Source organism: Aquarana catesbeiana, linkage group LG11, assembly GCF_042186555.1.
Source record: "Aquarana catesbeiana isolate 2022-GZ linkage group LG11, ASM4218655v1, whole genome shotgun sequence".
In the NCBI taxonomy this organism is placed as follows: domain Eukaryota; kingdom Metazoa; phylum Chordata; class Amphibia; order Anura; family Ranidae; genus Aquarana; species Aquarana catesbeiana.
Window position 1 is genome coordinate 100,090,860 of NC_133334.1, and position 14,149 is coordinate 100,105,008.

The window sequence follows — 14,149 nt, forward strand, 5'->3', positions numbered from 1 at the left end:
TGCAAAGCCTGCAAAAGGACCCTAGGATTTGTGGTATTAAGGAGAGGGATCATGACTGGCTGGCAACCCTTCTTGATCCACGTTACAAGGGTAAGTTAACAGAACTTATCCAGCCTTTGCAGAGGGAGCAGAGGATGAAACATCTTCGGGAGGCCTTGCTGAAAGGTTTGTGCAATGCATTTCCAGAACCTGGGAGGTTACAATTTCCTGGTGCTGGACAACGTGTGACTGAGGCTTCGTTCAGTCACAGAAAGAGTGGTGGAGAAGGTGGCCGGCTGACCAATGCCTTTAGGCTATTCTTCAGTCCTCAGCACCCAGGTCTGATCGGTTCCAGCAACCATCGCCAGCATCTGAATTCCATGGTGCAAGAATATCTAGGGGCGAGATAAGACTTGGAGACCTTTCCACCAGAACATCCACTGGGTTACTGGATCTTGAGGATGGACCACTGGCCAGAGCTTGCTCAATATGCAATTGAGCTACTGGCCTGTCCTGCATCCAGCGTTCTTTCTGAACGTACATTCAGTGCTGCTGGAGGCTTTGTAATCGATCACAGAGTGCGCCTGTCCACAGACTCTGTTGATCGGCTCACATTCATAAAAATGAATCAATCTTGGATCACCAGCTACTAAGCACCTGATGCTGATGTAACCTATTAATTTTTCTATGGATGTGGGATCCCTTGAAGACTGCATATGTTGTGTCACTATCCTATTATGCTGAGCGACTATCCTATTCCTCCTCAATTTTCATGATAATAGCTTCTAAGAATATTTTCGGTTCAGGGCACCAACACCTCCACCTAAGGCCCAATTTTTCTGCCCCTGTTTAACGGGCGTGTAATTACAATTTTTGATCAAATATTTAACAGCAGGGCTCGTTCCCGTGCTCAACAAGAGTATCTGTGAGGGGTTGCAGTGTTGTGGTACCACCACCACTGCCTAAGGCTCAATTTTTCTGCCCCTGTTTAACAGGGGCGCGTAATTACAATTTTTGATCTAATATTTCACAGCAGGGCCTGTTCCTGCGCTCAACAAAAGTATTTGTGAGGCTTTACAGTGTTGTGCCACCACCACCATCTAAGGCCCAATTTTTCTGCCCCTGTTTAACAGGGGCGCGTAATTACAATTCTTGATATAATATTTCACAGCAGGGCCTGTTCCTGCACCCACCAAGAGTAACTGTGAGGGCTTACAGTGTTCTGGTACCACCAACACCTAAGGCCCAATTTTCCGCAGAGTGTATAGGGCAGGCCGTCTAGTATATACAGGCGGTCCCCTCCTACTTACAAATGGAGGGAGACAACAGGAAGTGAGAGGAAATCTACCCCTAGGAAGGGAAATTCTATCCCGTAAGAGTTAATATGGAAAAAAAGGTGTCTCCACTGATGCTTTATCGCCAATCCTTGTTTCCATAATAACCCAAAATTTTCAACATCCAATTGTCATTGGGACAGAAAGAGAGGTGAAATTTTCTGAACAGGGCCACAGACAGCTAAACAAATGTTACAGGGGTGATAACCCTGCCCTATATTATCCAAAAAGATTAAAAATAGATTTTAGGCTGGAGCTACACTTAGATAATGGACCTGTTGCAAATTACAAACAGATTCAACTTAACAACTGTAACGACACACCAAGTATGAAAGGTTTTAAAACTGTTTAAGACATTCCATTTCCGTACACAAAGGCAGCTACCAAACACTTCAATCAGCCAAACAAGAAACCCATATAAATAATTATCCCCCAAGTACAAGACGAGGCTCTGTATTGAGGGTCAAACAGGAATGAATTTTTATTGAAAGAAATACAAGTCTTATATACAGTAAAAAGAGGAGGTGTATACCTCCTGCTCATATTACTCTGAAAATACACCTGTGACCAGAAACCTAATTAACATGAGCTCATTAACTAATCCCTTTAAGCAGCCTGGTCATTGTTATGATAAATCAGAATTTCACTATAGGTCAGACTTGTTGTCACGAGCTTCTCACAGTAGATGATACATTATCATAAGTTTAAACACAGGACTCCTTCTAACAACGGCAGGAGCTAATTACAATTAACAATACAAACAGTGACACCCCCCCCTCCTCAGCCTAGTAGGCAACAAATTATAGTATGAGTAGATTGTCCGGCTCCTACCCAGTTCTAGAGGCCAATGTGATCAGCTCTCTCAACTAACATGTTGAGTTCAGAATCAAACAAACCAAGAATATTCTTTACATATACCCTGGGAGATATTGTGGATAAATATTACTGTCCCATTTTAAATAATCCAAGATATATTTTCTCAGTCACCCTGTGCCCAAAAGTGACTCCCGTCACATGGCTCCCTCCTTGTAGGACACTCCGGCAGACCCAGCTTGATCCTTCTTGGGTTAACTTGGGGATGTCCGGAAATAGGAGGCTGGAGTGATGTCTGTTTGCCGGGACAACCCATCAGCATTGCCATTTTGCTTACCAGGTCGGTAGCTGATGGTGAAATTGTAAGGTTGCAGGGCTAAGCTCCACCACAGCAACCTGCCATTGTCTCCTGAGACCCGGTCAAGCCAGACCAATGGCTTGTGGTCGGTGACCAATGAAAATTCCTGTCCGTACAAATAAGGGTTCAACTTTTTAACTTTGCCGCGTAGCTCACTTCCTGGGGTAATAGCTTTCTGCTCAGGTATGTGACGGGGTGTTCTCCTCCATGTTCCCCGATTTGACTCAGCACAGCCCCCAGTCCAAACATGGAAGCGTCTGTGTGGACAAGGAAACGTTTGTTAGGTACTGGGGCGGCCAAGACAGGGGCATTTACAAGTGCTTGCTTGAGGGCGAGAAACGTGGCTTCACAAGCTGGAGTCCACAGAACCTGCCTAGGTAAGTTCTTTTTCATCAGGTCAGTCAGGGGCTTGGCGATAGCACTATAATCAGGGACAAAACGTTGGTAGTACCCTGCAGTCCCCAGGAAGGCTAATACCTGGGTCTTAGTACAGGGTGTGGGCCAGTTAGCTACTACCTCTACCTTTGCTGGCTCTGGTCTCTGGTTCCCTCACCCTACTGGGTGTCCCAGGTACTGCACCTCCGCCATACCTAGATGACAATTGTCTGGTTTCAAGGTCAGGCTGTCGGCCTGAATCTTGTCCAGAACCACCCCTACGTGAACCAGGTGCTCCTCCCAAAACCCACTGTAGATTGCAATGTCATCCAGGCATGCACATGCAAAATCCTGAAAGCCATAGAGGAGCCTATCCACCATACGTTGGAAGGTAGCCAGGGCATTTTTCATCCCAAATGGCATGACGTTAGACTGGTACATGCCAAACTGAGTAACGAATGTCGACTTGGGGATAGCATCCTCGGCCAGGGGAATCTGCCAATAGCCCTTACACAGGTCTATTGTAGTTAAATAACATCCCCTGGCTATATGATCTAGCAGTTCATCTACCCTGGGCATCGGGTAGGCGTTAGTGGTGGTCTTCTCATTGAGTTGCCTGTAGTCCAAGCAGAACCGGGTAGTTCCGTCTTTCTTAGGCACCAGGACTACAGGCAAGGTCCAAGGGCTGTCAGAGGCCACAATGACTCCTAACTGAATCATCTCCTTTTTCTCCTTCTGCATTCCTTCTCAGACTGCTTCAGGGATATGGTAGGGGGCTGTCGAAGGGATGCTTGTCCAGGGGTCTCTCGCTTATACACAGCCAGGGTCGTGTAGCTTGGTGTTTGGGAGAAAGTCGCCTGTTTCTCCCACAGAAGCTGTTTAGCCTGTTCCTTTTTTGTTTGGCTTAACCGGTCCCCTAGCTGTATGAGGCTAGGGGGTCTCTCTCTAGTAAGTCAGGGAGGGGTAAACTTTTGAAGTCATCCGCAGCAGGGGCACTTGCTGCAAGCAACATCCTCCTGCCATTCCTGATACTCCTTCAGCATGTTCACATGAAAGGTTCGCTGGATTCTTTCATCTGCACAGCTGGCAATAACATAGGTAGTATCACATACCTGGGCTACTACTTTATACGGGCCCTGCCAAGATGCCTGCATCTTATCGGTCTTCACAGGCTTGAGCACTAAGACCTTCTGCCCAACCTGGAAGATACGCTGTCGGTCCCTCCGATTGTACCATCTCTTCTGCCTCCCCTGGGCCACCTGGAGATTCTTCCTTACCATCAGAGACAGTTGCTCCATGCGGTCCCTGAGTTCCAGAACATAGGGCACTATGGGGGTGCCCTCCTGCTCTGTCTCTCCCTCCCAGTGTCCTCTAATGAGATTGAGGGGTCTGGACCCTTAACATGAGCTCATTAACTAATCCCTTTAAGCAGCCTGGTCATTGTTATGATAAATCAGGATTTCACTACAGGTCAGACTTGTTGTCACCGAGCTTCACACAGTAGATGACACATTATCATAAGTTTAAACACAGGACTCCTTCTCACAATGGCAGGAGCTAATTACAATTAACCATACAAACAGTGATCTCCCCTCCTCCTCAGCCTAGTAGGCAACAAACTTTAGTATGAGTAGACTGTCCGGCTCCTACCCAGTTCTAGAGGCCAATGTGATCAGCTCTCTCAACTAACATGTTGAGTTCAGCATCAAACAAACCAAGAATAGTCTTTACATATAGCCTGGGAGATATTGTGGATAAATATTACTGTCTCATTTTAAGTTATCCAAGATATATTTTTTCAGTCACCCTGTGCCCAAAAAGTGACTCCCATCACATGGCTCCCTCCTTGTAGGACACTCCGGCAGACCCGGCTTGATCCTTCTCGGGTCAACTTGGGGATGTCCGGAACTAGAAGGCCGGAGTGATGTCTGTTTGCCGGGACAACCCGTCAGCATTGCCATTTTGCTTACCACAATAACAAACCTACAGTCCCTATCTTGTTTGTAAACCAGGGACCGCCTGCATACTGCTGTTGAGAGTATATAGGGCCTGTGGGCCCCACACCTTTTTTTTTTATTTGGGTGCGGGATTCCCCTTAATATCCATACCAGACCCAAAGGGCCTGGGAGGCAACATTACATTACAGCGCAAGCTGTTTTAAATTACTTTTTTCCTTTAGAAATGTAATTTTGCTGACTATCTTGTTATGCTGAGTCACAATCCTCTTCCTCCTCAATTTTCATGCTGATAGCTTGTAAGAACATTTTTGGTTCTGGGCACCGCCACCAGTGGCCAAGGCCCAATTTTTCTGCCCCTGTTTAACAGGGGCGTGTAATTACAATTTTGGATGCAATACTTTGCAGCAGGGCTCATTCCTGCGCTCCAACTATAGTATCTGTGAGGGGTTGCAGTGTTGTGGCACCAGCACCAGTTCCCAAGGCCCAATTTTTCAGCCCGTTTAACAGGGGCATATAATTACAATTTTTTATGCAATACTTTGCAGCAGGGCTCATTCCTGCGCACCAACTATAGCATCTGTGAGGGGTTGCAGTGTTGTAGCAATTTTTCTGCCCCTGTTTAACAGGGGCGTGTAATTACAATTTTTGATGCAATACTTTGCAGCAGGGCCCATTCCTGTGCTCCAACTAAAGTATCTGTGAGGGGTTGCAGTGCTGTGGCACCAGTGCCTAAGGCACAATTTTTCTGCCCCTGTTCAACAGGGACATGTAATTACAATTCTTGATCTAATGTTTCACAGCAGGGCCTATTTTTGCACCCACCAAGAGTAACTGTGAGGGCTTACAGTGTTGTGGCAACACCACCACCACCACCACCAAAGGCCCAATTTTTCTACCACTGTTCAACAATGGCATGTAATTACAATTCTTGATCTAATATTTCACAGCAGGGCCCGTTCCTGCGCCCACCAAGAGTAACTGTGAGGGCTTACAGTGTTGTGGCAACACCAACACCTAAGGCCCCAATTTCTGCAGAGTATATAGGGCAGGCCCCTACTTTTAAACATCCAACTTACAAATGACTCCTACTTGCAAACGGAAAGGGACAACAGGAAGTGAGATGAAATCTACCCCTAGGAAGGGAAATTTTCTCCTGTAAGAGTTAATATGGGAAAAACATGTCTCCTCTTCACTGATGCTTTATCACCAATCCTTATTTCACTAAAAAACCCAAATTTTCAAAAAACATTTGTTATTGGGACAGAAAGTGCAGTGAAATCTTCTGAAGAGGTGCACAGACAGCAAAACAAATGTCACAGGGGTGATAACCCTTCCCTATGTTTTCCAAAAAGCTTAAAAATAAATTTTTTTGGCTGGAGCTACACTTTAAAAATGTACCAGTTCAAAATTACAAACAGATTCTACTTAACAACAAACCTACAGTCCCTGTCTTGTTTGCACTGCCTGTATACTGTTGTTCAGAGTATATAGGGCCTGCGGGCCCAACGCCTTTACTTTTTTTAAATTGGGTGCGGGGTTACCCTTAATATCCATACAAGACCCATAGGGCCTGGTAATGGACTGGGGGGTACCCATGCCGTTTGTCTCACTGATTTTCATCCATATTGCCGGGACCTGACATTACATTAAAGCCGCAAGCAGTTTTAAATGACTTTTATTCCTTTAAAAATGTCATTTTGTGCAGGGACTGTTCTAAGCATGGGAAACACGCACCACTTTACAGCCATACTATAGACACCCCCCAGGTACGATATTTAAAGGAATATTTCACTTTTTTTTTCACTTTAAGCATCATTAAAATCACTGCTCCCGAAAAAACTGCCTTTTTTAAAACTTTTTTTTGCATTGATACATGTCCCCTGGGGCAGGACCTGGGTCCCCAAACCCTTTTTAGGACAATAACTTGCATATTAGCCTTTAAAGTTAGCACTTTTGATTTCGAACGCTCGAGTCCCATAGACTTTAATAGGGTTCTAAAGTTCACGCGAACTTTCGGTCCGTTCGCAGGTTCTGGTGCGAACCGAACCGGGGGGTGTTCAGCTCATCTCTAGTCTACAGTCGACAGTGCTGTTCATGGACACGGTGCATCCTTGGCACATGGCCGTGGGGCACACTAGTCCTTTTTTCCTGCAGCTGGCCGTGTTATTGAGCCACAACATGAGGCAGGGAGTAACGTCAGCCTAGAGAGAGGGGGTGCCCAAGAAGGTCAAGAAACTGGCAGTCATGTTCCCCCAGCTGCAGCATACTGCCAAGTTTTCTCCAGTGATGAGGAGGGAGGGGATGATGAGGTCACTGACTCAACTTGGGTGCCTGATAGAGGAGAGGAGGAGGAGGCACATCTCCAATGAGGTAGGATGCCCTCCAAGGGGCAGCTTAAGGGCAGCCACCCTAGTGCATCACACCGCAGAGCTAAGCAGGTGCAGGGCGCTGCTGACTCCTCACATATTTTGAAAAGTTCCTAAGTGTGGGCCTCTTTTGACAGGTGTGCAGCAGATCGTACCGTTGCTGTTTGCAACATATGTCTGAAGCATATTAAGCATGTCCAAAACAGCAGCCGCTTGGGCACCACATGCTTGACCAGACATATGATGACCTCCCATGCAGTCCATTGGCAACAGCACTTAAAAGATCCACATCAAAGAACAAGGCAGACCTCTCCTTGCTCCTCATCAGCTGGGTTCTCCAACCCCACTATACCTCCAGTCCTCTCCGAAACCTGCACTGAGAGGAATTAAGGTATAGCAGCGATAGGTGTCCCAAGTACTTGCAGCCAATCTGCTATCAGTACACCTCCATCTGATTTTAGCAGGCAAATTTCCCTACCCCAGTTGCTAAACCGTTGAAAGAAATGCTGAGCATCTGAATGCTAACTTGGCCAAATTGCTAGCACTCTGCAACTGCTGCCCTTTCAGCTGGTAGACTCTGCCCCCTTTCATGAATTTGTGGAATGTGCGGTACCTCAGCGGCAGGTTCCCAAGCGCCATTTCTTTTCACGGAAGGCCATTCCGGCTCTCTCCCAGAATGTGGAAGGCAATGTCTTGGCCTCATTGGACAGGGCGGTCAGCAGTAAGGTGCATATTACTGCTGACTCATGGTCCAGCATGTATGGATAGGGACGTTACCTTTCTTTCACCGAGCACTGGGTAACTCTGCTGGCAGCTGGGAAGGATGCAGGACAGGGTTCAGTATTGTTGGAGCTTGTTCCACCACCATGCCTCCAAAATGCTAGTGGTGATTCTGCCACAGTCTTCTCCACCCCCTCCCCTTCTTCTTCCTCTACGGCCTCTTCCTCTGCAGATTTCTCCTCTGAACCAGCGGTGCTCCGTAGGCATTCAAGGGGATACGCAAGCACTCAGGCAAAAAGATGTCATGCGGTTCTGAGGGATGCGGAGGGATATTCTCTTGGATAAGGGATATTGCCATAATTTTAATCATGATTGTGTTCTTTTTCCTTTTCCTTTATCTTGTGTATAAGCTTATTATGTGCCTTATTAATAGAGCCACTCGCATTTCAGATCCCTCATCTCCCAATAAAACTTATTTCAGTATGTATCATCAGAAGCAAGCTGAGAATACCACAATGACAAGGAAGTGAGATCATACATTTATGATCAAAGAGGGGATTGTAGGGATATTTTAGCTTGCTGTCCTCCATTTTAGTTATACAAATGTGTATCCATTTTAGAATAATATGTATATGTGATGTTTATCAAAAGTTAGTTTCAAATTGTTATAAATGGTTTGATTTCCCCGAAATGATGCACAAAGTTTTTTCTTGTTGACAGTTTCTATATGAAGAAATCATGTCCTATTTTTGTTCATTTTAAACATCCTGTATGTCTGTATGTCTGTAACTTTAGCATATATTAATGAAAAGGTTGGACTTTTCTTGTGATGTCATTTTGGTTATATAAGTGAAAGAATACGGAAATAAAAAGCAGAACATTCCGCATGTATTGACTGTGTGTCATTATTTTCTTATCGGAATGTATCTCCAGGCCTGATTGGGTTTGAAGGAACACTCTAAGCAGGATATCAGACGAGGGTTCACTTGCTCCTAAAACCCCATCACTGACCAAGGCTCTTCTCCCCGGATAGCTAAGTTTGGCCAGACGGCCAGCTCTAGGAAGGGTTCTGGTCATCCCAAACGTCTTCCATTTAAGGATTATGGAGGCCACTGTGCTCTTAGGAACCTTAAGTGCAGCAGAATTTTTTTGTAACCTTGGCCAGATCTGTGCCTTGCCACAATTCTGTCTCTGAGCTCTTCAGGCAGTTCCTTTGACCTCATGATTCTCATTTGCTCTGACATGCACTGTGAGCTGTAAGGTCTTATATAGACAGGTGTGTGGCTTTCCTAATCAAGTCCAATCAGTATAATCAAACACAACTGGACTCAAATGAAGGTGTAGAACCATCTCAAGGATGATCAGAAGAAATGGACAGCACCTGAGTTAAATATGAGTACCACAGCAAAGGGTCTGAATACTTAGGACCATGTGATATTTCAGTTTTTGTTTTTTAATAAATCTGCAAAAATGTCAACAATTCTGTGTTTCTCTGTCAATATGGGGTGCTGTGTATACATTAATGAGGGAAAAAATGAACTTAAATGATTTTAGCAAATGGCTGCAATATAACAAAGAGTGAAAAATTTAAGGGGGTCTGAATACTTTTCGTCCCCACTATATATATATATATATATATATATATATATATATACACACTAGACTGACTGTGTATATATATATATATATATATATATATATATATATCAAATATACTGCCACTAACTGAATAACCTGTCTGCTTAACCACTTCAGCCCTGGAAGATTTGGCTACTGAATGACCGGGCCATTTTTTGCGATTCAGTACTGCGTCGCTTTAAAGTGGTGGAACTACCGCCATAGCGACACACGCGGTCGCTATGGGGCCCACGGTCGTTATGGGCCCCCGGCCCGCTGCCGAGTGGGGCCCTCAGCCGGGGGCCCGCTGCTGAGTGGCATCGGCAAGCTCCTGTGACTGTCCTGCACAGAAGACAGAACACTGGCCCGACGCCATCCCCATCCCAGCGGTGTGACGTCACTTGGCCGGAGGAGGGAGGAACGTCGAGAGCTACTGCAGAGCCTTCAACCAAGAGGAGCCGAGCCAGGCAGCGCCGCTGAGGAGGAACCTCTACTTTATTGCAGAGCGCCAGAGACAGATTCAGAGATCATTCATGTTTCACAGGTAAGTTAGCAGCAAGCAGTACACTACCATCCACAGCTAAATTAATCTGATGCATTCAGTGATGCCATACGGCCGGAGGAATATAAACTGTCTGTTCTCTAATATGCAGCATGGCGGGGGGAAGGGGGGTAAATGTCCTACACTGGATAGTAACTGCTGTATTAATGTCCTGCAGGCTGCACTGGTCATCTCATGGTCACAGATGAATGATTTACTGGTCACCTCATGGTCACTGATGAATGATTTACTGGTCACCTCATGGTCACTGATGAATGAATCTACTGGTCACCTCATGGTCACTGATGAATGAATTTACTGGTCACCTCACGGTCACTGATGAATGATTGTACTGGTCATCTCATGGTCACTGATGAATGATTTTACTAGTCATCTCACGGTCACTGATGAATGATTTACTGGTCACCTCATGGTCACTGATGAATGAATTTACTGGTCACGTCACGGTCACTGATGAATAATTTACTGGTCACGTCATGGTCACTGATGAATGATTGTACTGGTCACCTCACGGTCACTGATGAATGATTTACTGGTCACCTCACGGTCACTGATGAATGATTTACTGGTCACGTCACGGTCACTGATGAATGAATTTACTGGTCACCTCACGGTCACTGATGAATGATTTTACTGGTCACCTCACGGTCACTGATGAACGATTTTACTGGTCACCTCATGGTCACTGATGAATGAATTTACTGGTCACCTCACGGTCACTGATGAATGATTATACTGGTCACCTCACGGTCACTGATGAATGATTATGCTGGTCACCTCATGGTCACTGATGAATGATTTACTGGTCACGTCATGGTCACTGATGAATGATTGTACTGGTCACCTCACAGTCAATTATGAATGATTTTACTGGTCACGTCCCGGTCACTGATGAATGATTGTACTGGTCACCTCACGGTCATTGATGAATGATTTTACTGGTCACCTCATGGTCACTGATGAATGATTGTACTGGTCACCTCATGGTCACTGATGAATGATTGTACTGGTCACCTCATGGTCACTGATGAATGATTTTACTGGTCACCTCATGGTCACTGATGAATGATTGTACTGGTCACCTCATGGTCACTGATGAATGAATTTACTGGTCATGTCACGGTCACTGATGAATGATTGTACTGGTCACCTCAGGGCCACTGATGAATGAATTTACTGGTCACCTCACGGTCACTGATGAATGATTTTACTGGTCACCTCACGGTCACTGATGAACGATTTTACTGGTCACCTCATGGTCACTGATGAATGAATTTACTGGTCACCTCACGGTCACTGATGAATGATTATACTGGTCACCTCACGGTCACTGATGAATGATTATGCTGGTCACCTCATGGTCACTGATGAATGATTTACTGGTCACGTCATGGTCACTGATGAATGATTGTACTGGTCACCTCACAGTCAATTATGAATGATTTTACTGGTCACGTCACGGTCACTGATAAATGATTGTACTAGTCACCTCACAGTCACTGATGAATGATTTTACTGGTCACGGTCACTGATGAATGATTTTACTGGTCACGGTCACTGATGAATGATTGTACTGGTCACCTCAGGTCACTGATGATTGATTTACTGGTCACCTTACGGTCACTGATGAATGATTTTACTGGTCACCTCATGGTCACTGATGAATGATTTTACTGGTCACCTCATGGTCACTGATGAATGAATTTACTGATCACGTCACGGTCACTGATGAATGATTTTACTGGTCACCTCACGGTCACTGATGAATGATTTTACTGGTCATGTCACGGTCACTGATGAATGATTTTACTGGTCACCTCACGATCACTGATGAATGATTTTACTGGTCACGTCACGGTCACTGATGAATGATTTACTGGTCACCTCATGGTCACTGATAAATGATTATACTGGTCACTTCATGGTCACTGATGAATGAATTTACTGGTCACGTCACGGTCACTGATGAATGATTTTACTGGACACGTCACGGTCACTGATGAATGATTTTACTGGTCACAGTCACTGAGAAATGAATTTACTGGTCACCTCATGGTCACTGATTAATGAATTTACTGGTGATGATTATGAACTGTGACTGTGATTTTTTTAATATGCAGCATTGTGGGGGGGAGGTAGGTAAATGTCCTGCACTGGTCATAGTAACTGCTGTATTAATGTACTGCCACTGGTCACAGTCACTGAGGAATGATTTTACTAGTCACGGTCACTGATGAATGCATTTACTGGTCACGGTCACTAGGACTGGGCAATTTTCTAAAAAAAAAACAAAACTGCGATTTAAAAAAATAAAACTCGATTCACGATTCGAATTTAGTTTTTTTTTTTTGGACACTGCACCGGTCCTGAGGAGCTGCGGGCAGGAGTTTTTAGGTGAGGCCGCTGCTTCGGCCTAGTCCGCGGCGTCCGGCCTCGTGGACTAGGCCAAAGCCGCGGCCTCGCCTAAAAACTCCTGCCTGCAGCTCCTCAGGGCCAGCGCGGTGAAAAAAATAAAAATCTAAAAAAATCGATTTGCTTAAATTTTGAATCGATTTGACCTCTCAACTAAATTCAAGATTTAAATCGATTTTTTCCCCAGCCCTAACGGTCACTGATGAATGAATTTACTGCTCTCGGTCTCCGATGAATTACTGTACTGCCACTGCTGATCATGGTCACTGATGGTGATGATTATGAACTGTGACTGTGATTTTTCTAATATGCAGCATGGCTGGGGGAGGGGGGTAAATGTCCTGCACTGGTCATAGTAACTGCTGTATTAATGTCCTGCAGGCTGTACTGGTCATAGTAACTGCTGTATTAATGTACTGCCACTAGTCACAGTCACTGATGAATTAATTTACTAGTCACAGTCACTGATGAATGATTTTACTGGTCACAGTCACTGAGAAATGATTTTACTGGTCACGGTCACTGATGAATGATTTTACTGGTCACGGTCACTGATGAATGATTGTACTGGTCACCTCACGGTCACTGATAAATGATTTACTGGTCACCTCACGGTCACTGATGAATGATTTTACTGGTCACCTCATGGTCACTGATGAATGAATTTACTGATCACGTCACGGTCACTGATGAATGATTTTACTGGTCACCTCACGGTCACTGATGAATGATTTTACTGGTCATGTCACGGTCACTGATGAATGATTTTACTGGTCATGTCATGGTCACTGATGAATGATTTTACTGGTCACCTCACGGTCACTGATGAATGATTTTACTGGTCACGTCACGGTCACTGATGAATGATTTACTGGTCACCTCATGGTCACTGATAAATGATTGTACTGGTCACCTCATGGTCACTGATGAATGAATTTACTGGTCACGTCACGGTCACTGATGAATGATTTTACTGGTCACGACACGGTCACTGATGAATGATTTTACTGGTCACGGTCACTGAGAAATGAATTTACTGGTCACGGTCACTGAGAAATTAATTTACTGGTCACCTCATGGTCACTGATTAATGAATTTACTGGTGATGATTATGAACTGTGACTGTGATTTTTCTAATATGCAGCATTGTGGGGGGGGGGGTTACTATGCACTGGTCATAGTAACTGCTGTATTAATGTACTGCCACTGGTCACAGTCACTGAGGAATGATTTTACTGGTCACGGTCACTGATGAATGCATTTACTGGTCATGGTCACTAGGACTGGGCAATTTTCTAAAAAAAAAACAAAACTGCGATTTAAAAAAATAAAAAAAAGATTCACGATTCGAATTTAATTTTATTTTTTTGGGACACTGCACCGGTCCTGAGGAGCTGAGGGCAGGAGTTTTCAGGTGAGGCCGCTGCTTCGGCCTAGTCCGCGGCGTCCGGACTAGTTACTATGACCAGTACAGCCTGCAAGACATTAATACAGCAGTTACTATGACCAGTGCAGGACATTTACCCCCCTCCCCCAGCCATGCTGCATATTAGAAAAATCACAGTCACAGTTCATAATCACAGTCACTGATGAATGATTTTACTGGTCACAGTTACTGAGAAATGATTTTACTGGTCACGGTCACCGAGGAATGA